The sequence below is a fragment of the Anopheles arabiensis genome, chromosome 3 (assembly GCF_016920715.1).
Source record: "Anopheles arabiensis isolate DONGOLA chromosome 3, AaraD3, whole genome shotgun sequence".
NCBI lineage: Eukaryota > Metazoa > Arthropoda > Insecta > Diptera > Culicidae > Anopheles > Anopheles arabiensis.
The window spans coordinates 20,410,064-20,436,817 of NC_053518.1; the positions used below are offsets into that span (position 1 = coordinate 20,410,064).

Consider the following 26,754-nt stretch of genomic DNA (forward strand, 5'->3'; position numbering starts at 1 on the left):
TGCCTAGTTAATCTGTCCCTGCATATTTAAAATTCTACTTGTACGAAGGATATTAGAAATATTTGATCGAAAACGAGGACTTATCAATATTAAATTGTGATAAACACGTGTTTTTTTATTGAACCTCAAAACCTCCAAGAAAAATATTAAATTGTTCTTTTCCGCTTGCTATTTATCTTCAATTATATCTCCCAAGCTTGGGTTCTACATTTTTAATACCTATTTTTAAAACTAATTGTAATATTTAACCATCAAAGAAACCATCAAAGAGGCATCAGAGGGGCAAAAATGTGATCTTAAATTGTACATGCTAAAGGAATGCTTTTTGCGATGTAGAAAATTGATCACATTATGTTATTATGTCTCTTCTTCATAATTTATTGTTGTAAAAGTCGATAAATAAGCTTGCATTACATTTGAGGAAAATACTGTAATCACGAAGCCAAAACAGGAAACTTGCCGGACAGTGATTGAACCTGTCCCATCCAATGCCCAAACGATAGATCAATATTGGACAGCCAGGAAGTGGTTTTCACTATCGCTCACTTACACAGAACTATTCTGCAGCATAGTGCGCGCGATTACAACCGCAATGAAACTTCCGGCCCCCCGGGTACGATTGGGTTTCAATTGCGTACTCGTTATTGAAACGTTTGGCCCTAGCCGAACCGAGCCAGGGGCGAGCAACAAAAAAAGTAGGACAATTTATATCAAACATGTTTAGCATGCTCATCACACGAACGGACAGGAGAGAAAGAGGGAGTACACAAGCCTTGCACACCTTGCCCCTCCCCTCAACCATTCCCGGATGGGAAGGTGTGGCGTATATTTTACATTTTATAAAGCCGGAAAACCACATCCAAATACCAACAAGCGTGACGGGAGAAGTGGCAGCTGGTTTATCCGTTTTTGCTTCCATTGCGCTGCTGGGTATGAGCTATCTGCTGAAAGGCTCAAACACAAACACCCGACCACATGATGGTAGGACAGGGGTGCAAAAAAAAGGCGCACGCTCACCGGAAAACTAGATCCACCGGAAAAACCTAATGCTCAATGAAGGCCGGGTAATGCTCGGTGGTGGGAATTAAATGGGGCTTGCGTTGCTGTACCACGTTTTGACAGCTTCAAAATGCAGCACGGTGGTTGGTGCACACGGGCAGGCAAAGGGCAAGGGCACACGAAACGATAAACATTCACACCGACCAAGCCCGTTTCCGGTATCGGTCTCCACCCGAAGGCCATTTTGAGGCCAGTGTGTGTGTGGTTGGGTGGGAAAAGGAGGGGAAGCCGAGAGAGAGAGGACGCATAATAAAATGCAGCGAGCACCCGAGGCCGTGACCGGGCGCAATTGAAATAGAATAAATAATTGCCGCTGCTGGCCAAATAATGTGATGATGCATTCGGTTATTTCGGCTCGTCCGTTGCCGCTTTGGCATTGCTTCGCTCTGTGGGCCGTGTGGGCTAAAGCTTTCTAATTTGTGCCTATTTGCTGCGCGGGGTTTTTGATGCAGTTTCGGTACGGCTGCGCGGTGCACACACTCCCCGCGGAATAGTGGTACGGAAATAAAGTGATGTTGTTTGTTTTTATTGTTTTTTTTTCTTCAATGGACCGGAAAGCCGTGTGTGTGGGGGAGGGGAGTCTTTCCGGATAGGTGCATGGAAATTTCATTGCATTTGCTAGTTTGTGATAGTGATTCAGGTTCAGTTTGGTCCCTCCTCCCTCCATTTCTTTTTGGCGCTGCCCTGATAGCTTACGCTGATAAATGTGATTTGTTGCGAATGATTGCCGAGTGTGAACCTCACAAAGGAGTGAGAGTTTTTGGAATAATAGTTTGTACAGGTTTGGCAAGCGAGTAATACATCACACAAATATCACCAAAACGGAACAGCGAGTGTTGAACGATCTGATTCGAATCATTTGCAGTGAATTATGCCGCAAAGTGGTCGATTTGTACCGTTCTGATCGCTTTTACCCCGCTATTTTAACCAGTGTATGGCAGTGTAGGAGAGAAAGAGAGCATTAGTGTGAATTGTAAATTAAAAAAAAAAACTATGGTTGATGTGAAATCATTTTACTGTTGTTTGGTATCTTTTATGCCATGTTTGTTGGTTTGTAAAATTTTTTTATGCAAATTGATAAAAAAATGTTTCTGTTATGTTCTTCTTTGTTTTTTTTCACTTTGAGCTGGCGTAACTGTAACCGTATTGCGTTAAGTAGTTTCACAAAAACTGCTCATCAAAACTGAAAGTTAGAATAAATTCTTCAACCATAATTTTTTTAATAAAAACCATACTTTCATTGGGTTACTGTTCTGGTTCTTATTTTAAGAAAACCTGCCGAACCATTGACTGACAGCAAATTTGCCGAAAAATGTTGAACTCTGCACATTTTATTTTATATTTTTGAAAATATACAAGGAAATGACGTGAAACTTTGTATATGAATGATATGAATGAATGAGCATATTTTCATTTAAAAAAATGTGTTTTAAGAAATTTTTTTTATACGTTTATTGGTACGTTGATACGAAGTTAGGCATAATTTCACGTTTATAGTTACTTTTCCGAAAACTGATACAGTTTGTGTACTTTAATTTAAAATTATATTAAAAGCTTCGCACAACATTGATTGCTTTAAAACAAAAATATAGCTTTCGTTATAATAACCGAACCGGTTACTCGTTGACTGCTTAATGCCTCAAAAAGAAAATATTTCCAGGCAAAGATTTTGTATGTTCTTTCAAAATTTGTCTACATTATTTCAATTTAAGCAACTTTAAACGTTATCAATTTCATATCAGATCATTGTCATATTAGATAATGAAAGATGCAAACACTGTTCCAGGTATAATTAATTTATTTTATGTAAAATCCACTACCACCCGTCATCAATTTGTCTGAATCGGAATCGATTCTAATTGACGACGATTTGTATCCTCATCGGTATTGTGTCCGATTGGAATGTCTTGTGTATCAATTATCGGGCAACCTATCGCGGGATGTATAGTGCGCGCGCGTGTGTGTGTGTTTATGCGCGTGTGAACACCGTCTTGCCGAACACGCAAGTTATTTGACTTTCCCAGGAGATGGCAGATAAAACCCCTATCTCTCGGGCTGCAGTTTAATAGATTCCTCCACGCCACAGAGCCCCATCACCGACACCACCACCACCACAGGGTAAAAGACACCGGGCGCGGGCAGATAAGCGCCAGTGCGACAGAGCTGTAAATCAATCAATCACTTCGGTCGATGGTTGGTTGGTTGGTTGGTGTGGTGCGCGCGTTTGTCGCTCCGCAGCCAAGTGGCAGTAATCCTAATCGATTTACGCAATTATGGTACGGCGCGGCGCGAGGATAAGTGGGGTTATGGTTATCCCACTTGTGTATCGGTTCGATGTATCCCCTTCCCCCGGGGGGGTCGAAAATGGGATCCGCGTGACCGCGATAAAAATAAGCAGCACAGATCACACAGGCACAGGATGTGACTCGCTCTCCTGGCGTGCCACTCCGTCTCGGAAGTGGCAATGGCGTAAAGCAGTGATACAAAAGAGATAACACAAAGCACACCGCTGCCGTTGGTAAGCTGCCCCCTGCTCCCCATTACGAGATGGAAAGCAAGTCCTCGGCGTGCTATGATGGGTAAACATAGCAAGGGAGTCGTCAAGGAAGATGTCTCATAAAGCTGCCACACAACAGCTGGATAGCGAGTGTGTGTGTGTGAGCGAGAGAGAGAGAGAGAGCTTGTGAATGAGTCTCTGTAATTTACTTGCATTGCCACGTGGGACACATTAAAGCATGTCGACTGATTTTTGGATGCTCCTTTTCCTCCTTTTCCAGGGTCCGACCCTGCCAAAAAGTGCCGTTCCACACGGTTGGTAGCGTTAGCGTTATGCGTTACGTGAGCATGCATCGTGTCGTTTTGTGTCGATGGCGTCAGGAAGCAACACCACCGCGCTGCTGTGCAAGTTTCGAGTCGAGCTCGAACGATAAAGATACCATTTTGTTAACTTATCTCCTTTGGCCGGGAGTGTGTTGTCGTAAAAATTCTCGACTTGCTGCTGCTGCTGGTTCTTGCTGTCTCGTGTGCCAGTTTTTCCTCCGTTACCAGTACACACACACACACACGCACACTTCAAGTAGTTTGTTTGGGTGCCAAGCGGAACATACGGTCGGAAAGCACCGAACGGCGTCGCTTTCCTCCTTGCTCATAATGCGCTCATGACATGCTGCCTAGAGACCGTCGCGGTGTATTCCCCGTGGCAACCCATCCGCCGTCGAGCTTATGGGTCTTTCCTGCGTAAAACACGAGCGCATTCTCGCATACGCCCCGTGTTCGCTCGATGTTTGTTGTGGGGTCATAACATTAAAGGAAACATGACATCAAACTGCTGCCGTCTGGCAGCGGTGGGTGCCGCTAGAGAGCAGCAAGCAAGGGCAAGCATAATATGTTGTATACGACTCGTCCCCATCGCGGCGGCAATGGGTCCCCGGGCCCGGTGCCGCGACTCGTAACGGAACCGATGCCATCGCCCGGTTGTCAATGAAACGTAATCGAGAAATAATGTTGCTTTTTGGCGGGGCGCGCTTGGTTCCGTTTTTTTCCCCCGGCAACGGTTGGGGGAGGTTTGTTGCAGGAGTTCGGTCGCGTTACGGGGGCTGTCAGGATGTGGCGAGGTGTAGAAGTTGTGCAGTGCAGCGAAAGAAAACATGGCGGCAGACGTTCTCGGGGAAGAAAAGGTTACAACGATGGGAAGAAGCATCATTTCGCGCGCTTCGATACACCATGTTGAACGTAATGTTTTAATACGCTTGCAGCGCGGGCACTGGTTGGAACTTTTTCGAAAGGGGGGGTTTGGAAGGTTATCTCTTTAAATTATAGACTCTTGGGTTGGGAAAATTAGTCACCACTAATGGGGTGTTGCGGATGGTTAAGTAACATCTCAGTACATGAGTTATTTTTATGTGTTTCCCTTCTTGCTTTGCATGGTTTTGTAACGCTCGTTAGTTTATCTTGTCGTTCGGGGTTAAGATAATAAAAAGAATCGTTAAGCTAAGAGGACAAAACATCGTAACAAGAACAAACGAAGACGTTTGTGCTGAGATTGATACTTTAAAGGTTAAGTATAACGAGCATAACTGAATGTCTTACACGTGTCTTTCGTGATTTTAAAACACACAAGATTAAACACAATTCAAGGTTTTTGTTTGGCTTGAGTTTTATGTTTCATATGGTATATCGTACAATATGGTTCGTTTTGCTATTCCAGCTTTCAATTCAATGTTTTAATCATTGTTTTGAATTGTTTTAGTTCTGCCGGAATTGTTTGAGAGTTTGTGTATATCAATATGTATCAATATCAGTATCAATATATACTGGTATTATATTATATATTTATAGTTTTACATTATACATAAATCATTAATTAATACATGATAATTTAATGATTTTTATCATGTATCAACAATTGATCAATATTTGTAATAACTTCAAGGAACGAAAAATAATCATCCAAAATTGATATTCTCCTTTCTTTATATTTTGCTTTAAATATTGATTTATGCTTTGCACAGACTTATTGTTTTGAATTACAAGAGTGCTGTTTGATCCTTTTTATTTTAAATAAGTGAGGCCTGTTTACATATAAATTACAGATACTGTATTGAAATAATATTTTGTTTACGGTTTAACCCCATGAGCAAATTGGGTTACAGCAAAAGTTCGTCCAAAAATCGATTACAAAGCAATATTATCTCGCGCTACACAGCGAATGTATCTCGCGTGGCGAACAAGATCTAGCGGTCGGCAAAGCGGCCGAAAGTTTCGTCAACCTCCCTGTTGCACCGAACGGCTGCTCCGGGCCGATGATTTACGTTCGCAATTTAAATTGTCAGTTAAATTACCGTGGTCATCGAATCGTGGTGAGAATATATTATTGTTCGCGCGCAGTGCGTTGGATTGTGCTGTGGTGTGCAAAGTTGAACTTTGCCACCCAGTTAGTAGCCGGACGTAGTTACAGTAATGGTTCGATGTAATTGTATGATAAGCCCTGTCGGCGGGTATGTAGCACGTGCTTTTGGGGTAGCCGATATGATTTCACTGACTGGAGCCGAACACAACACACATTTTATTCACTCTCTTTCTCTATCAAATTGAATTAATTTCCACGAATCTCGCGAGCAGTGCTGCGAGTGATTTGTTTTCACGTGCCTCGCACAAGTACGTGCGGACAGCACCGCGTACCTGGAACGGGCAAAAAACAACAGCGGCTTCTATTGCTGCATTTCAAGAATTCGCTTGATAAGAGCTACCGATGCTGCTCGACAGAGAGAGGGGGGGGGGAGGTAGGGGGGTTCGTTTTGATTTCGTTACTATTTATTGAGCCGTTGGCACAATCGATTGCGTTCAATCGCTTACAATTGGTCGGCCGTGATTCTTCTTTGCAATCGCTCTAAAGTAGTGTAGTCCAGGCTGAACGAATAATAATCATGTTGCAGTGCGTGGTGGCTTTGGTGATGGGCTTGTTCTCCATCCTTGCGATGCATGAGGGCCTCACAGTTATACTAGGGGTGAGTTCAGTACGGTTTTATTTATTAAGTGGAATGATGAACGACTGAATTAATCATCCTCGATAGGCATCAAACATCTGCCCGCAAGGAATGCGGCTGGATCATCGTGGCGTGTGTCGGAATATCTTTGATTGGCATGATTCTGATGCAATCAGTGCGTAACGAAGCAGAACGTTCAATTAGAAGCAGTATATGTGTGTGTGTTTGTGTTAAAATTGAAATAATGCATACTTTATGCTTAGTGAAAACTGATCTTAAAATAAGTTAACATTACTTTTAGCTCATAAGCTTTTGAATTATTCGCCCCAAGTGGACAAACCATTGGTTCTGCGTTAATTAAGTAGTGCAAGAATCCATCCTCAAGTACACAGTAAGTTTACTTAATATAATAAAATGTGGATGAAAGTGTTTGATTTCGAATATAAAGCATTTAATTCTATGAGAGAACTAAAAACAGAAACAAAGCAGTTTAATGTACAGTAAAGTTGAAAGAATCCAATAGCTACCAGCAATATTGTCATATTAAAAGAATCACCAAAAGACCAAATCATCGATCACGGATTTAAGACGTGATAGACTGTAAGGCTACGGATTTGCTCCTGCACGACCGGGGGTCTGTAAGCCTTCTTTTTTGTGCTGACCTTGAAATATGTACATCCTTCATTCTTTTTTATGTTTCTGCCGTTTGCACGTGGGAAATAAAAAATCCCGAAAACAAACAAAGTCGCCTGGTCTGGTGCGGGCCGCGCTTGGCTTATGAATTCTTCACAAAGGCGATATTTTTTTAACCTTTACTATCTGCGAACGTCCGCCCAGCTAAAGCTGGCCGAGTCGACGTTTCCTTGCATGCACGTTTCCTCGCCCCGCTCGACCGCTCGGCTTTGCTGACTTTTTCCCGAAAGTCGAAAGGAAATTGGAACACGAACTGACCAGTCATCTCAATGACAGGTCGAAGACGGACGCAATGTTTTGTTTGCGGATCACGGCTTTTGTGTGTGTGTGTGTATGCGTTGCCTTCCGTACACTGTACATTCCCCGGAGACGCAGGGATCCGGACACGACACACTGTATTCGATAAATTAGACAACGAGGGAGCTGGGCATGGTGTGCTTGACAAGGGGCGAATATGGTGTTCCAATGATGGCCACGGCGGTCCGTACAAACAAATCCCTTTCGATGTTTGTGCCTTGGTTAGTTCATTTGAATTGCCAGGGAAGTCACAACTTCGGACCGGCAAAAAATCTGTATCAGCATAATGGCTACCGGGAGAGTGGTCCTGCAAGTCACCGAGGATCATTGGAAGATTGCGACAAGAGCGGGAGAGAGAGCGAGAATAGCGAACGGTGTCCTGTTCTGAATGTTTTTTGTTGATGTTGTTGTCTGTCTTGTTCCTTCACCACACACCGTTGACGTTGGAAAGGCATGCCGGGCTGAGAACGCACCGTGCTGCAAAGCCGGCCGCTCAGTTGACCAATCGCTAGTTTGTCTATTTCATTTATGAATAATTTATCTTGTTTGTTTTGCCACTGCATCCGGTTGATGATTGGTGTGGTAGTGGTGTGTGAGTGTGTTTTTATTTCAATTTCTGTTTCGTGATTTAGGGAGGAGTTTTTTTATAGTCACCTAGCAGCAGATACGATAAATTGTATTTGAGCACGTCACTGGGCTAGTAGTTAAGGATTGATAACTCATGGGATATCTATGAAGCACGCAGAGTTGGTGGCGCACTAACTTACCAAGTAGTAGGTAGTGAAATGGCTAATCGATAATTGAATTTGTGTGCCTTGAATTAGTCTAACGTGTTATATTTTGGGGACAAACATATCCAATGCTTGTCATACTTCTTCCATTTGGCGTAACGTCCAACGAGGACATGCCGGCCTATACAAGGTTTTGAGACTTAATTCATTACCACACAGCCGGATAGTCAGTCCTTGCTACGTGGGGTCGGTCCATTGTAGGCTTGAACCCATGACCCCATGACGGGCATGTTTTTGAGCCGTTAGAGTTGACGACTGTACCACGGGACCGCCCCTGTCATACAAAGTTTGTCAAAAAGAGCACCTAAGCATATGCAACTACACAGCACAATATCGTGTCAGACATTCCATCGAAGATCGATGACAGAAATTTTGCGAAAAATCATACGTTAATTGTGCATTGCACATCCCACTATATGCCTAGATATTATCCTAACCTAATTGCGACTAGACGCTTCGCAAGCAAAACAAAGTCAACTGTTTAGCGTAGGACGAACGATAGCTGAATGCAACATTAATTCCAATCCCTCCTTAAACACTCGCCACCCGACACTCGTCAGGCTAGATTGCGTAACAAACGGCAAAAGAGCTATAGGAAACCACACGGGAGCTAGCACTTGATACGAGACGTTAACGCACTTAGTTTACGGTTTACCTTAACGCGCTGCTCCGTTCGAAAGAAGTTAAGGAACGCTTGCGATGCCGGCGGTAGTACCATTCACGTCGAGTTAGTCGTGCCGGGGGGAAAACGACCGAGTAAACACACACTGCCTCCTCACAGGGAAAAGGCGGATTTGCTAGGTGGGCCGCTTCACCACAAACCGAACGTACGATACCGAAACCGGGAACAAGGAACACCAAACCCTGGTGATGAAGCAAATAGCTTTATGTCTCGTCGATACTCAAACTCCAACTGACCACTAGAACCCGGTACGATCCAGAACAGTCACGACAAGCAGAGAACGAGACAGAGAAAGAGAGTGGGATACAAAAGAGCCCGAGTGACCGTGCCTCGTACTCGATTATCGATGCCATCCGTTGGCCGACATGGGTTCGACGAATTATCGAAACCGGGAAAAGCGGTAGATGCAACCTCCTGCCGAGAGGAGAAGGCGGCAAGCAGGGGCAAACACTGGAGCATGCATACAGAGCGCCTACAAAGGCTTGGTTTTGATGAGAAAACGGTACCATTGTTTCAGATCTAATAGCTCACCCACAGACAACCTCTCACTCCCCCATCGGTACCGGTTGATGATGGTCAGAGTGGTCGAAGATAATCTAGGACAAAGCCAAAATGATGTCTGTTGCGTCATCGGATCATGAGGCAGGGTAGGGTATTTGAAGGTGATTGGAGGGGTAGGCTTATCGTGTACCGTTTTCTTCCACCAGGTCTTGGAGCTGATTTAAATTCTCCTCGATCCCGCTCCTTAATATCATTTCCAAGCTTCGCCAGACTCCTCTCCAAACAATGTTCGGTCCGGGGCAAGAAGAAGCCGGTCATAGAAAATCGATTGTAATGAGTTTTAAAGTTTCAATAATTAATCGTATTTGCTGCTAGCTCTCTCTCTCGGTCGCTCTCTCTCTCGCTGTGTCTTGTGGTAGACGATTTTGAAAGCTCAAGGTTTTTGGGGCTTGGCACTTGGGACCACAAAGCAGTTGCCCGTGTTACAGTGTGTCGATCGGTGCGGTTAGAGAAGAGAGGGGAGGGCCGAGGTTGTGCGCTCGTTATGGATCGGTTTTGAAGGTTGATTTGCAAAACAAGGCACGTTGGCAGACAGGAACAGGCGTGAGGTTTGCATCGTGTGGGCCCGTGCAGCGGCATCGGTTGGGCACACGTGTGTACGTGGTGCTAAATTTATAACTCCCCCGTCGCCGAGAGAGTTCTCTTTCGGCTGTGTGGCTCCCCCCCAAATGGTACAAGGTATAAATAGCAGATTAAAAAGTTTTCCAATTACCCATTGATTTTGCCATTTGGGGACTGTGTCAGAATCAATGGTAGATTGGTATCATGTTGTGGGGAGGTTTTAAAAACGACCCAACACAAGTAGGATCGTAACTGATTGGTTGGGAATTAAGAGAAGTGGTACAGATAAACATAAAAAACGATTCAGCTGATGCATTAAATGTAATCTTTAAGGGTTTAGATTGATTGTAACTGTTGTAGAATATAACTGGACAGCTGATCTACGCTCTGCGGGGTGTTCCAATGGTATACCCGTCAAAAACAGGGTATTATACAACGAATGTCTGTTGTTCAAATCTTCTCTTCAAATGTTTGTTGTTTCAATTTCCTATGGATTAATAAGAGCCTGCCATATCCAGATGTTGCTTAACAACGCTATGACGTGAGTAATAATACGTACACAATGTAATGAAGGGTAGCAATGTCAAGTCTAGGTTAGTTACACTGGTGCGGGGTGAATAAGAAGAAGATCCTTTCTTCCGGCGACCTTTTCTCCAAATTTCTGTTTATTTCTGCTGCAATCATGACCTTTCCTACCGAAGACTTGCTTTCCAGTTTGCTATTACGGCTCATTTGCATTATAATATAAGAACTCCCGACTATTTGCAAAATAAAATCGCACAGCTAAAACCCGCCCCAATAAATTTAGCCTCTATCGGTCATGTAATTTTGCAACGGCTCGTATCGTTTACCGAGCCCCTTACCCCCTTTTGGATGAACCAAAAGCCCATGAAACTGGCCAGCTCGGGGTGGTAAACTTTGACGCTGCAGTAAAACTGACCTCAATTCGTCAATTTGTCAGCATGGTTTCGTGCGGGAAAGGCCACATCATACCAACGCCCGCCATCAGCGTAGGCCATAATTTTATCCCCATTTCCGGTATGCCGTTCTTTAGGGCGCGCGTTAGAGAACGGCGGTGGTGGTGGTGGGGGTGGTGCATCATGATGCACCCTGAGCCGAGAGCGATGTCGGAATACCATCACGGCAGGCGAAAGTTTTCGCTTCCATCTAGATAGCGCGGTCTTCAGCCCTTCAAGCGCGGAACGATGGAGCCGCACGTCGGATGATGATGGGCTTGGGCCATTTGCATAACAATTGCTGTGTTAGCAGGGGATGGTAGTAACTAAGGAAAGCGAGAGGAGCGAATATTCGGCATACGGCCGCGTCCGTGCTATACGTGCCCTGTAACTGTGCACTTCCGGCTCTGTAAAGGCGAAATTTTAAAGCAGAAAATGAGCCCAGAGCTCAGAGCGATCGTAAGGAAACAATAGCGGGCGGAGGAGAAGAATGCTTTGATGATGGTTGGAGGTGGTGCCCAGTCGGGCGCGCGCTGGTCAAGGACAGGGTACTTCTCACCAGGTACGCCAGCAGTGCTTTGGTGTGAAGCGTTCGTGACTTTTCGCTTCCCTCGATTATGCCCGGCAGAGCACGGGTTAGGTCACGCAATATGTGGCCACACTCCTCCATGACACTGCTGGCTACGAGCGAGAGCGTTTAGAGTAACGTTGCGATGGGGTCGCAAGTTGCACAAGTTGTTGTTTACTTCGTCAGATTGGATTACGACGGCCCCGCATGTCCCATGGCGATGGGATGACCTTCACGTGCGGTTGCGAATCGGTTTGCGCCGACGACCAACTGCTGCGCGTGTCTTCCAACCGGATCCAGCGAGCGGGCACGAACGGACGATAAAGTGCGCTCGCAGCGCAGCGAAAGTATCCTCACAAACGCACACCAGGGATTCGCATCCGTGCAGGTGATCCTGCGATTTTTTTTAAATGTCAGTTAATTCATTCCACGCACAGTGTAACCAATTGTACAGTGTACTGGTCCGACGGGTGTCTAATGGTGGTCGTAAAAATGCTATTATACGTGTGGAGAAATTAATTGCCATTATTAGTACGCGTAAGTGAACATTTCCCCCCTTTAAGGCGAGTGGCCGGGTGAGAGCGCTCTTCCTGTAGCCGATGTTGTCGGTGTTTGTTATTTGAAAGTTTACGTAGGGAAAAAATAGGGGTAAAGCGCGGCTGAGCTCACCCAGTGTTGGTCAGTGAAACACTGAAACGAGTTAATTATGGCGCTGGGTCGGGATATTTTACCTTCGTTACGAGCGTACGATTGTGTTTCCCGCTGGGTTTAACCGGTGGTGGTGGTGGTAGTAGTGTCCCAGCGTCAACAGGGGAATTGTTGTGATTTTTCATGCCATAAATACCACGCATCCCGGGGTGCAGGGTTGGTCGTTATGGCTGCGTTGAATAATTGGACCCTTGCTTGTTTGTGTCTGTGTATGCTTTCACTCGTAATAAAGACGTTCTTTAGTATGGTAGTTGAGTGGGAAATTTGTTACTGTTGATATACATCGAGAAAAGGGCAATGAGATGCATTCGCAATTTTGAAGCACAATTTATTGGATTGTTTTCATAGCGCCTGTTTAGGATTGTGGTAATTTGGAGTTAAATTAGGGGTACAATTTTACAAACAGAATTTTAAGATTGAGCTAATATATGAGTGCTAATTGAGCGACAAATTTTTCAGTATTATGGTACCAATTTTTGCAGAAAAATAAAACATGGAAAGTTTACACAAAGTACACTCAAAAAGGGGTTTAATCATGGACAAATAATAAAACATTAATAACAACTCTTTACTAATTTATATCCAGTAGAGCCGTAAAGGATTTAGATATTAAACTTAGAGGGAAACCCCATACTAAACCGCTTTATCATCACTCAAAACAACCTCCTCAAACCAGTGTCGTGCGAGGAAAAGGCAGTAGATCTTCCGGTTCCCACGAAATTAAAGCTTTCACTGACAGTTTAATTAGCTGCTTAAAATGCGAATTAAATCAACAGAGGACTATTAATTACATCAACTCCGCTCCACTCTTTCCGCTGCCACGGAAAAGCCAAAACCACCAAACTATGGTTTTCGCGACAACAAGTGTTAAATTTCACTCGCCAAGCCACCTTCCCCCCATTAATTTCGAAAAAAAGAGTCGCAACCGATCCGAAACATTCAACCCGTCAACCCCATGTATACTACAGCTTGTTGCGTGCAGGGGGTTCGCAAAAGGGCAGTTAACATTGCGCGGTAGAGCGAGCGGTAACTATACGGTGTAATTTATACTTTAATATAATTAAAAGCATAATTATGCAAATAAATAATGTCTGCATGCATTGTGGATCGCGGCGGCATGTGGATCAGGGGCACCACGAAGGCGGCTGGATCTTGTTCATTTCAATGTAGATAGGACGTGTGTATAAAATGAGAATTACATAGTTGGCGGAGGAAGAGGAAGGTGAGCATCGTTGTACCGGGGAGTGACTCCGGTAATTAAATATATGAAAGGCCGTCGCTAAAGCGGTCTAGGTGCAACAAGCTGGAGCGGTAAAGTTGGCATATTGATTGCACAGAGGGCATCCATTTATGTGAGCGTGCTGGCAAATTACAACATTAGTCTCCTCACACCCTATGCGCGCGTTTGTGCCAGCACCTTTTCGCCGATGATTGCAATGATTAGAATTTAGCAGGGATTTGATGTGTCTTTATTTCCATCTGGCCCCACATTCGCGCCAGTTACCGATGTGCACCGATGGAAAATGAGCTGTCAGCTTTTGGGTTTGTGGGGTGAAGTAATTGAATTATTTACCGCAGCTGCAACAGTCTTGCAGCCCATCCGGTGCTGCCCGCGCAAATACTGAATGATGAGTTCATTTTCTGCTGAATTGGGTCGTTGGGGTCGGAAAAGGGTTGAAAGGAGCAGAGCGGAGGTACATATTCAAATGCTGGAGTTGGCGGTGTGCGAGCCAGCCTTTACAGTCTGCACCGGGCGATAAATAATGCACATTGCTGTTTAGGAGTTCATTAATTTCGCATTAGCTTACGGGCGGGGTGGGTTTTGTGGCCGTTTAAGGTGTACGCAGATTTTTAACCACAGCTTAATGCGAAACAGGAAAATGATAGATAAATGCGGAAATTAAGTGGAGAGCTTCACAGTAAGCTTCACTTTATATCCAGTCATTAAAGGAGTGGCAAATGATGGACTGTTCAATTCAGATGAAGATGTTGCTTTATGTTTAAAATAAACTAAGAGTCTTCTTTTAAGGTCTGTGCTATCTTACTTGTTATTTGTCATTTTTCATCGTGAACTCTTTCTTAGCGCATAACTATGCGCTTAATAAACCGATGAAAAAGGGTATCGATATCGATCGCATGTGTTAAAGAAAGTAAGATTAATATTTATAAACATTAAGCATCCAAGACAGCCTGAGCAAATACCTAAAATACTCGACAGATGACGCATCAGATTAACAGAAATGCACAACATGATAGTATCATTTGACAACTATGATTTCCCAAATTAGATCCAATAAGAAATAAATCCAGAAACATTTACTAATATGTCAAATAGGACAAGTTGCTAAGCTGATCGGTAACGAAAAGACGATACCTTTTTGAAAACTGTGTTCCTCATGTGTTCCATGTTGTATACATTGGGGCGTAAAATAAAGAAACAACATTGTATAATTGACACCGCGTATTTGTTTGCCAACGTGGTACCTCTCTGCACGATCGGAGGAAGATAACATGCAAATAGTTCCGCAGGTTCATTAATTTGATAAACCGATAAAGAAACATGGCCACACGGACAGATTCTTTGAGGAATGTCCGGCTTTCCTGTACGCCCTTCGTACACTAACGTTGTGTCGCCTGATTATGCACACGGAACCCTGTATTTGGCTAGGCATTTCTTTTTCCCTCTTCATCACTACCATATCGTCCCTCGGATCTTCAGTTAAAGGGCGCTTAAAGGGCGGGGGTGGGTGTACCTTGGATCATTCCAGTAGAAACATTCTCGATAAACCACTTACCGCCGTCTCCCCTCACACACACACTCCTTATAAGTAGGGGTTGGGTTGTTTGTTCTTGTCGCTGCAATGGACAGCAGCGTCCTTGCGCGGTGAGTTTTTACCACCCGGCCTGAATATTCAGCAGCCGGATATGGGGCAACATTAATCCCGCATCCCGCGGTCCCGGCAGGACGCGCGTACCTAGCTGAAAGCTGAAATGGCCTAGCTGACCCAAATCCGCACCGTCTCGCATCGGTGCGTTGTCACGTAGGGACACTAACACCACCACTAACCCACCAGCAGTGGAGGGTCATTGACGACGGCGACGGCGACAGGAAGAACCTTCCGACGACAGGACACAGTTAGCGGAAAAGGGGGGACGGTCGATTCGTAATTTTCATAAAATCCATGTCTCCGGCCTGTAATGCCATTACCTTTGCTTGCACTATTGACCTTTAGCAGAGCGCGGGGTTCGTTCCGTGTCAAATTTACGTGAGTTTGAAAAATTGATTTTTGGCACGGCACGACCGCATGTGCTTTCATCGTGTGTCGTGGTGGAAAGGTGTAAAAAACTTTCCCTGCAACCTAACGGCGATTGCATGATACGCGAACGGCAAAGGTGGCAAATTTGAAAAGCGGTCTAGGGAAGAGAAATAACGTTGTAAAGCAGGAAAGACAGTTTATTTGTGTATGGTTTTGGTTTTGTAAATAAAAATTTGCCTTATTTAGTTGCAATATTTTGCAAAATGGTTCGTGTAACCTGTGAAAGGAGTTCAAGGTCAAGCTGTTGAATCTGAAGTTTTTAGGTAAATTGTCAATTGTGACGTATTGTAGTGTTGCAAAGTTGTAACATGGTTTAAATAAATATAGTTGTATCCTATTATATTGTAAAACTCATCACTTTATGTAACTTTGAACAAAGATATATGTAAAATTGTACTCAAAAACTCACCACCCAACTTAGTCAAGCGGAAGCAGGTCTAATGGAAAAATAAAATGTATTCCTGTAGCCCAATCGACTTCAACGCTCGGAAGGCCACAAAATTGCTCTTGCGAAAACAAATTTGCATGACCATTTGCCCTCCCTAAATCCCGAAAAATGGAAATGGAAAACTATTCCAAACGGACGGAAAAATGATTATTATTTCCCGTACCAACATTCCCATCGCGTTCCACTTCGACCTGCGCTCTTGCGTTTCCCCTCCTTGCGAATCATAAACAAAGTTATGCTACTGACAGTAGTAATTATTGTGGATAATTGGCACCAAATGGATGTCCGTCCTGCCACTGCGGCATGGCGAGCGAGCGACGACGACCCAGCGCTGCCCGGACTAGGCGCAATGTGTGCGTGCGTTCGGTGTCCCTGGCAAAGGGGGAGACGGAGAGTAAGAGAGCGAGCAGATTGGATTGAGGACGTTTTGTGATTTCTCGTCTACCATTTGAATTTCAAAATGGTGTGGAAAAAGCGTGGAGCCACACGGGGGGTTGTCACTGGTCGTGAGTTTCTGGAAGGGGCCGGTCGAGTGGTCAGCGGGCTTGGCTGTTGTACGGTCGCCACACGGAGCTGAGCCTGATTGTGCAATAGTTTTGATGGCTTTCAAAACCCTAACCGCCCAGCCACTCTTAAGCGCCCAGATATGCGGAAGGGCAATTTTGATACCCGTCGTGCACATTTCAGTTTTGACGACCGGTCACGACGTGTACGGCCCCGAAATGCTGGGAAGCACACGTGACTACTGTACAGAACATCCCGACTGACCGACCGTCTACCTACCGAGTCGTGTTTTGTGATGCATTTGCAAACCCGGTTTATCGTGGCTTTTGCGTTTTAGCTTCTAGCCCATGGAACGATGCAAGCTACAGGAAAGACACTGGATTTGGGTGTGCAGTGCGTCGTCCGTATCGGAATGCACCGGAAGATAGCAAAGCTAGAGCTAGTAGGGGGAGAATACTCGGTCGACCGCGCCGCCAGCGCTCGTACGATCGAAGCCGCGGTACAACATCATTATTTGATTTACGGCGAACACTTTATCGCACATCCAATCGGTTTAGCACGTGTGTGTGTGTGTGTGAGCAGTTGCCCCAAACAGCGCGTATGGTAGGTGGCTGGAAAGGCCATCGTGTCTGGTGGGATTTCTAGCCTTGACTTTCAGTGCGTGCATCGGCACTACCTGTGCAATTTGTACGTGCTGCCCCGCTCCGGAACAGCTTATGCTTATGCGGGGATCCGTTGGCTGATCGCTTCGCGTAGGTGTTTTTTATCAGGATCATCGCCCCGGCATCCGGGCTGGAGGCGCGTACTGATGCGTCGGTTTCGAACTTCCCTTACGCCCGTACCGGATAAGCTCGCGCAAGGAGCAATATCCGAGCTCAGGTGAGCTTTGGAGATTATTAAATGAAGTCCACCTGCTTTTGCCTTGCTTGTCAGAACTGAGCTTGACTCTGCAACGTTAGGTCAGCCTTTGCGTATGTACGCCTTCGAGGTGGACGTGTCTTTGGGAATGGTTCGTGTTTTGCACCACGAACGACTATAGGTGTGTGTGTGTGTTGTCGTGGTCGCTGGCTATATAATGATGATTAATTACAAGGCTGCGGTGGATTAGGACAGGCTTCTCGGACCGGGTGCGCTACACACCACCGGGTGCGATCAGCGATTATGTATTATGCGAATTAGGATCACGCAAATGGATTGGGTTTTGGGGCAAATCCTGTGCGCGTCACTGAAGATTCGTTCGCAGTGGTTGGGCTTGGGGTTGAGTTATGAGGATAATTACATTTCTGGGGAGAGAGCCGTGTGCTACTGATTGGATGCACGTTTCAGGGGTAGCAAAGAAATTGTAATCAGCGCGAAACTGGCTAGATGTTGATACATACATCTGTAAGTTAGTTTGTTTAATGTAGCTTAAGGTTTTTTTTGTATAGTAAACCACAATTTTGTATAATCAGATTCCCACACAACGTTCCCATCGATGCATTAAACAAGAAGGATAGATCTTCTCAATTAATAATTTCAGAGCTTAACCAAAACTTGCAAAATCTCATAGAGAAAAACGTTGAGAAAAAAGATGTTTTCTTTTATCGTTGAAGCAATCGTTTGCTTGTGTTGTATGTGACGTGTATAAATGTGTTCATATTTACGTGTGCTGCTGCTCTTACTGTTGTCTGCTTGTGGTGATAGTTGTGTCTCTCCTTCACTGTGCTTTCGTATAAACCTGCAAGTCTGTGGCTCCTACTCACCGTTGTCATTATGGACAAAAGGTTTAAATGGTGTTTGAACTTTAAAATATGTCATTATTTATCAAACAAAATATTAAACAACTTGGTTAAACTGTTTGAACGATAGAACAGAACGCATTAAACATACAGTATCAACGTGAATCAAAAACAAACGCTAAACTACTTATTAAGATTAAACGATCGGAATCCATTTTGGCTCAGCGCATGACAAACAGACATTTAAATGGGGATCTTCGCTTGTACTATTCTATGCGTATTACAAATGTAGTATATAGGGGAGAAAAACAAAGAACGGTTGAATCAAAACAATCAATCAGCGCAATGAAATGGAACAAAATGTAAGGGGGAACAAACTCTATCTACTAAAACGAACGGCATACGGTATTGTTATGGTTTAGAAAATTTGTAATTCGCAATGAATTTATATTACTCTCACATAGGTTTCGAAATGTATCTGCGTCGCTCGGACAAGCGTAGGACAAGTATTGCATATTGTATGTGGGTTGAAAAAATATTTGTACTAAATGCAGGGAAGACTTTATTAAGGAGCAGAGAGTAAATGCATCTTCAAAAGGAAGTTACAGAGTAATCCTTAGTTATTTATTCGGAGCTTACGCTTATTTTACTTCGACTAAAGGATAGTCTTTATACAGGGTATATGTAGAATAATTGCCAATTATGCTTGTACAGGCGGTCCCTGAGATACACGGTTAATGAGGACCGAAAACGACCGCAAAATGCCGCGTAAGTCGAATCTCGTGATTTCCAGCCAAAATATCAGTATTTTTTATATGATTCTAACTGAATATAACAGTTTTAAACATTTTGGCATTTTAATTCACATTAGAAAATTGATGTGTCAAATCAGTACAATTTGCTAAAAAAAACTTTCAAATGTAGAAACCCGCGTATAATCTCCAAATCCGCGTATAAAAGGTACCGTGTATCTCGGGGACTACCTGTATACTGCATTTTATAAAATTGATGAATTAATTAATTATTACTCTTTCAGCTTATATCCTCTATTCAAATCTCATCCAATGTTCAAGTATGAGTTACATTATAAAACGTGTGGAGCGCAAACGTTGACGCAAGTGAACAGTAGTTGCACGAATAAGTAATGGATGGTAAAAATACAGGACCAAAGTATATGAAAAAAAAAAAATGCAAACTGTAATAAAGAATTGTTTATGGAAAAAAACACACACACATACATCATAAAGAATAACGCAAAACTATCATATTTACCCATTTGCTGCTGTTACATATTCAAGAGAGAGAGATAGAGAGAGGGCGTATGTTAGTGAATGTATTTCAATTCCTACATATATCATCCCCGCAGGTCGTTGTGCTGTGCTCGAGAGCTAAAGGGAGCGAGAGTGCCTTGATGGTTTTTTTTTGTCTGTTAAAAATTGTCTGCGCTGATTGAGAGCGTTTGATTCATCGCACAAGAGTGCAATAGGACGGTACTAGATGCTATCCCGTTGCGATTACGCTACCGCTGAATCGTTTCCTTTGCTGACTCTGTGTGGCTCTATTCTAGTAGTGGTGTTTGCACGCAACAAACCTGGTACGTGATTTGTTTATGGCGAAACGTGTAAACAAATGTGAAAGAATGTGTAATATTGCAGTACAAGTTTGTTGGAGGATTCATTCCAGAAGAACTATAAACTTATGTATATACAATCATCATTAATATCGTTCTCGTGCTTGTTTTTTTACTTCTCCTCTCTGTTCCAAATGTGTTGGTTGTTCTTTCTCTAACGTTTTAATAAGAAACCCTCAGTTTCTGTCCAGTTGCTTTCTTCGTCTTTTGTTTTTTGGTTTGTTTTTTTTTGCTTTGTAAGTTCATGTTTCCAACAGCGCTTTGCTTGGAAATATGTGCTTTTTCTAATCCTAACGGAAGTGTGTGTGTGTGTATGTGTGTGTTAACGAACTGTTTTGTTTTTTACCGTACTAGCAGTTTGCTCACCAGGTGAGCCACAACGCATCTATAGAGTAGTTTGTGGACGTTAAGACAAAAAAAGCAAAAATTAGTGCATGGCTTTTCAATTGCAACTGGCCTTTCTTCTTCCTCTTTACTGCTAAAACACCAGAAATGCACACTTCAATTGAGTAAGATCAACAACAACGTGTCGGAGAGCGTTCGATATTTGCATTCGATGATGACACAGGCAGAACCGTGTGGCCTGATCCGGTTGTGATTGGCCATTTGGGTGGCGCGGTTCTGTACGAGGAACTTGATCATTCTAAGATGCACGCTACGGGGGGAAAACGAACCGGAAAACAGCCCGGGGTGGTGGTGGTTGGTTGTGAGTCGAGGAGAGAAGGTGGGGAGTTCGGCGCCGGCCCCTATCCACCGCGGGCGATGATGATGTGTGGCCGTGGCGATGAGACGCGCTCCTTCTCCCTGGCCAGTCCCTGGCGATGATGGCGAGTGTTTTTTTTTGTGTGACTGTGTGGTTGTTGTGGCCACCCCTCAGTGCGGCATGGGCGCATGTAATGTTGGGACCGTTAAGAGCAAACGGTGCTGCGACACGATGATATTGTGGTAACGAGAGACAGAGAGAGAGGCTACGATGGTGGTGATGGTGGAAGGGACACTTGAGACCGGAAAAACACTCGATCCCCGCCTGCTGGCCCCGACTCGACTGCTGGGATTATAGAGAGTAAGAAAGGGGGGGGGGAGTGGTTGTGATGCACACAATCGTGATACGACTTGGGATGACTCGATCGCAGTTCCTCGTATGAGATGTCCTTCGAAGGTGGTGGTGGGATGGTTGAAAGTTAAGGGTGTCCGGTGGTGTCTAACGATGGAGGTCCAACGGTGGAAGGGGGTAGGCTGGTGGGTTCTTTTTACGGGGGGCTACTATGTACGACGGAATGTTCTACTGCTCTCGTGACTAGTGAGGTCGTCACCACTTCACATGCGTGTATGGGTATGGCGTTTGACACGGGATTGTAATGGGTTGCGCTTTTTTTTATCGAGGCATTTTTAACCCTTAAATGTGCAGAATTATTCGAGAGAGGATCTCTGACCGGGTTTGGAGCGTGGGGTTCATTAAGATGATTGGAAGTTGTTTGGGAGTTAAAGTTGATTTATAATGCTTTAAAGATATAGTATAAACAATTTTAATTGATATTTATACTTTAATATATTGAATGAAAGGGTTCTGATTTTATGGTTTGTCGAATTCTTTGTAAATTATTTGTTTTAATTTAGCATGAACCAAGTTAAACTAAATTTGGAAACTGCTCGAAAAGAACTCGAACAGCACCAGAGCTAAGTTTTATGAACAGAGCTTCGCGATACAGATTCGTTATATTAGATTGACTTTTTTTTGATAAAAAATTATTTTAACTGTGAAATTGTTGGAGTAGTTTTTGTATGAGCCGTACAAATTCGAATTATTTTAAGTTAAAATGGGGTTAAAACATGTTTATCCAACTTCATTTTACTGCTTAGCTTTAAAGCTGATCATTGGCAGGTTTTTTTTACTTTCGAACATCCGTCAAGTAATCTAGCACATTTAAGGGTTGCACGAGTAAGATGTAGCTAGGATTACGGACGGTCTCCGGTAGAATTCGGACCAGCTCAAGGGAAGCAACTGTACGTACGTAACTAACGTAGTGGTTGTATATTGCACGAGAACCATTTGCCGCGAGCTCCGCCGGGAAACCCCGGGCGGCGTACATCATTAGTCCAAGCAGAGGTCACGGGCACTTCACTTTCGGCGCGACACTTGTGCGCTGTACGGTGTGCGTGGGCAAACAATCATTAAATTTAATGACGCTTCCCGCACCTCCCTTATCGATGGGACGATGGACCCTTCCTTCCACGTGTGCCGCCCTGTGATCTCTGACCCTCGCCGGAAATCGATCCCTGTCTCGGGTGCAATATACAATCACTACGCCAGTGCACGGGTGCACCATTTTGTGTTTGCTCGTCTCCGCCGGCAGTCGCTTACCGCTTTCGTCACGAAGCGTTTCGTCTACAGTAACTACGGCAGTGCGGTCTGCATGACCAGCGCAATCATTGTAAACGGGAGCGGGGGGAAGTTGCTGGTCTGGAACGTAATCGTGATCGTTCGCCAGCAACCAACCGCCCCTCCCCACCACTGCAGCGTAGCACGAAACGCGTGAAAACCGATTTCTACTCCGTAGACCATCATCCAAGCCATTTGCGAGATGCAACAAAAAGCGCACACCCATTTCCGGATTCCCGTTTCTCCCTTCCTGCTGCCGGCTCTATGGTGGCATTTTTTGGAGGGCACGCACGCATTCGCCATTTTCTGGCTGGATGTGTTTTGATGGCCGCCATCGCGCAAAATCGATGAAGAAGGAAAGACCGACGGTGTGATGGTTGGTGGTGGTGGTGCTAGGAGCGCGGTGGCGGCAACTACGACGAATGCAACTAGCGACGCTGATGGCTTTTGGTCGGTGGAGGGCTAAGGTGATGTGAGTACTGTTTCTGTGGTCCGCTTCTTTTCTTTCCCTCTGGGGCGCTCTCTTGGTCGGGTGGGTGGGGAAGGGGACGGTTGCCAACCGAGTTCCGCCGATGTTTCGGGCTTACTCGCTCTCATGCATGTGTGTTGTTGCTGGTTCTTGCTTATCGTTGTTATGTAGGTGTGTATGGGCGTGTGTGTGTGTATTGTATCTTTACTGTATGTGATAAGAGAGAGGAGGGCTTAGGAATCGGGATCTTATAAGGAAAGGGAACGGTTGCAGGATTACTGTTATACTCTAGCAGCTCTACCGTACTGTCGGACGCCGTAAGGGCCTACCGTAGTCTCTGCAGTTAGGTTGGTTAGTTTGCTTTCGATTGGCTTATGCACTGTTACTAAAGCTTTCTTTTGTGTCAAATCAGGCCCATTACATTCGAAAGAAAGTTCTAAAGCACACACAAAAACTTACTGGTTATCTCTGCTGGCAATCAAAAACATTCAGTATCTAGTAACATTGGAAGCTACTACTAGCGTAATGTTAATGATACAACTTTGTGAACATAATGCCGAACTATTGTTTTTTTAAAGTATCAACCGTCTCAGAAGTATTATGTAAGTGGTAGGGTAGTTCAAAGAATAGTATGTGTTACCGATATGTTCAATCAAATGGGTGTGTTATTGTAAACAAATTATATTAAAAAAGGTAACTGTTTCTTGCATTTAACTCAATTTAATGAATGGAAGACGTTTAGTTTCACTTTTTAAAATGAAAATGATAGTTTCAAGGACTATACTTGGGGGTGCTGGCAGAAACATAGCGACTAACTACACTGACGCTATAAAATGCACACGGTGGACTCATATCTGGTAGATAGTAGATTGGTTAAATTGGGTATAGTTTAATCATTTCTATGTATACATTAGTTACAGCGTTTATTATGTTCAAATTACAAATTATGTCAGTTTGTTTACAAACCTACGTCTCCGTTATGGTTTGGATAAATCTAATCCTTTACGTATGAGGTGTAGAGAACTAGACAAAGGAAGGGGGAGAGAGTCTTAAGGGTTCAAGTAATAAAGGAAGTGTGCAATTGTGTTGTGTAGACGTGTTTTCAATCAGTGTGTCGAGTTTATATATAGTCAAATGGGTTTTGTGTTGCGAATCAAAATGATTAAATCAGCGTTTAAATATTCGTTGTTTTTAAGTTAAACTTTTTAAATTAATTGTGGTTTTATAAACGTTTTTAAATCAAATTGCACATGCTATAGTAAACTTCTTTTCATACTGCAAAAAAGAAAAACAAACAAAGTTTTCCAATGGTAACAGCTGAAGGATTCAATTTTATGATCAAAAGTAAAGCCTGTCGTGATGAGTGGTTTAAATATGTTTACTATTTTACCAGTAAATAGATAAATGTTAGGAAATCATAAACGAGTCATCTTGAAACTGTTGTCTTAAAACCATGCGAAAAAAAATGTGAGTGATAAAAAGAAGGAAGTATATTATCTCAAAACGGTACGCAACAATGTAGAGGAAATGAGCGCTACCCAAGCAGCAGACTGACTGCACCATCGATGAAACAACGGAACGTTGGTGTGTGATTAATAGACGCGAAAATCAAGCGAACTGCTCAACACATGCACTAATCTGCTTCGAGTGGATAAGAAATCACCGCGAGGTGTGAAATTAATCTTACTCTACTGCCCAAAGGGTAAGAGTTACTGCCGTATTCACACAGGAGAATGTCAGCACGCTCTGGTGGCACACCATAAATTGCACCATTTGGAGTGCGGTTTTCCCTCCCCCTGGTCACGAGTGGTTTCGAAAATATTCGTCACTAAATTTGCATTTCTCGCTGGGAACCATCTTCTCTCTCTAGCCCTTTTTTTTCGTTCGCGCATACCAAAACGCTAAAAATTTCCATTTCCATTGTACGTGCTGCGTAAACCTTTTCCCTGTACGGGAGATCCCACCACAGCTGCAGTATACTGTCAGACAATGGAGCCTTTCCTTCCTTCATAGAAAGCGGAAGGAAACGAGCGTGTGTGTGTGCGCGCGAGTGGGTAACGTGCGGGCAGGAAAAGAATTAGTTTTCTTTGCTCGGCCAACGGTTGGAACGGCCAGTGGCAAATGTTTGCAAAGTGGGTCGTTTTCTAATGGCAGTTTCCGATTCGGCGGTACGGTAGCGAAGGTCCATTTTTGGCTCGTGTTTCGTGTGCTGGGTCCGGGATGTGGATGTGTGCTGGATCTTGCGGAACACTAGCATACACACACACCGATACTCATACACGTACAGGTTCGCCAACCGAAGCCGATGCGCGAATAATGAACTTGTTATCGTAGAAGGAAATGCTTTTCTTGGAAGTTGCGCCGTGGTGGTTTATTTTTGTTGCGACCTGCTTATACCCGCTCGTGCTCGCCTTTCCCTTCACTATGCTGGCGAAACTAGCTGCTGTTGTGTTTGTTTGCCCGAGGACCGCCTGTTGGCAGACGTTCGCTGACGAGAATTGTTTATTTCCCGGCTAATGAATTCAAATGAATTTCGCATGATTTTGAATAGTAATGTTTGGTGCACTGGAATCGATACGGAGGTTTATTGAGTGAAAGATTATTATCGCATAAGAATGTGGAGCGATTTCGAAGAGAAAGGGGAGAGGGTCGAATTAGAAATAGAAATATTTGCCGTTTTTTTTAAATTGACGTATGAAAAGGTTGAGAAAAAGGCCTTGAAAGTGGCTCGAGTTAATCAACCTCTTTTGTGTATAAATTTGTGCTTAACGAAACAAACATAAAATGTCAATGACATCAATAGACTTAATGATTCAAATCTTAATGTTATGGGCTTGAAGGTTGTGTGCTTGATGGATACGCCTGGTACTTTGTAAATTTTTAATGTATCTCAATCATCAGGGTACATGTTACATTTCAAACAGTTTTTTACAGTTAGCCAAACAAATCAAAAATTAGTTTTCATTGACAAATTTTTGCAAGTGTTGGAAAATTTTAACATATTTTTTTATCGATTATGTTCAAAGGATGCGCCTGGTACTTTGTTAATATTGAAACAAGTATCGTTTGTAATACTTTATACAGAAAAAATATGCGTAAAAAACTAGATTATATAGAATAAACAAATTTATTTCGTATTGATTTTATTTTTTTGATAGGTTGAATGAGTAATCAGTATTGAGAGAAAACTTATAAAATACGTGATAGGTAACTAGGACTGAATTAATTATAAACTTATACCTGCAAGAAAACAGGCCTGCATGAGCCAAAATTTCACAGAGTCTGTTCTGATATTCACATTCAATTGGTGATGGTAACCGTACATTAGACCGAGCATACACAAACAGACCAGTTTCCATCAAGGCCAGAAAGTACCCGCGGGAATATGTATTTACCCACCGAGTGTAGGTTTATTCATGTGTTTGTGTGTGTGTTGTGGCACACGTTTGTTCTGATAATTGACTCTACATGTCACATTGACATCGATCCCAAGAGAGTAACAAGCAGGAGGCAGGCACTGGTAATTATAGTAAAACTGATTGCAAATCACATCAATCCTCTCGGGACGAACAAAAAACAAAATAATGAAGAAGATTTTACCGCACCATTGTGTGGCATGCTTAGTATGTGTTTACCGTTTGGGAGGACAATAAAAACCAATATCATTTTAATTAACTGAGCCCATTATGAATATAAATAATAATTATAACTCCATCACCGCACGACACTAAGCCACAGCTTCACATTTACATACATAGTCTGAATGTGTTTGTGGAGGAAAAGCAACCTCAATTAAGCTTCATTTCTTTCACCGCCTCGTATCAGGAAATGCCACAAGCTCGGTTGGGGGTAGCTGTTTGTGTGCCAACAAAAGAAAACGCTTGGAAAAACTATTTGCTATGAACGATATTTAAGTTTAATTTCTT

General features: G+C 43.6%; 1 protein-coding gene and 1 long non-coding RNA gene across 4 annotated transcripts in view; one reads left to right on the top strand and one right to left on the bottom strand.

The window, feature by feature from the left end:
* The window catches only part of LOC120905096, a 188,564-nt gene that overhangs the window by 11,224 nt on the left and 150,586 nt on the right, over nucleotides 1–26,754 (bottom strand). The gene's annotated exons all lie outside the window — the stretch shown is intronic.
* On the top strand, nucleotides 6,137–6,986 carry LOC120905097. The gene is made up of 2 exons (XR_005739867.1): nucleotides 6,137–6,566; nucleotides 6,633–6,986. It is a non-coding gene; the product is annotated as an uncharacterized LOC120905097 (long non-coding RNA).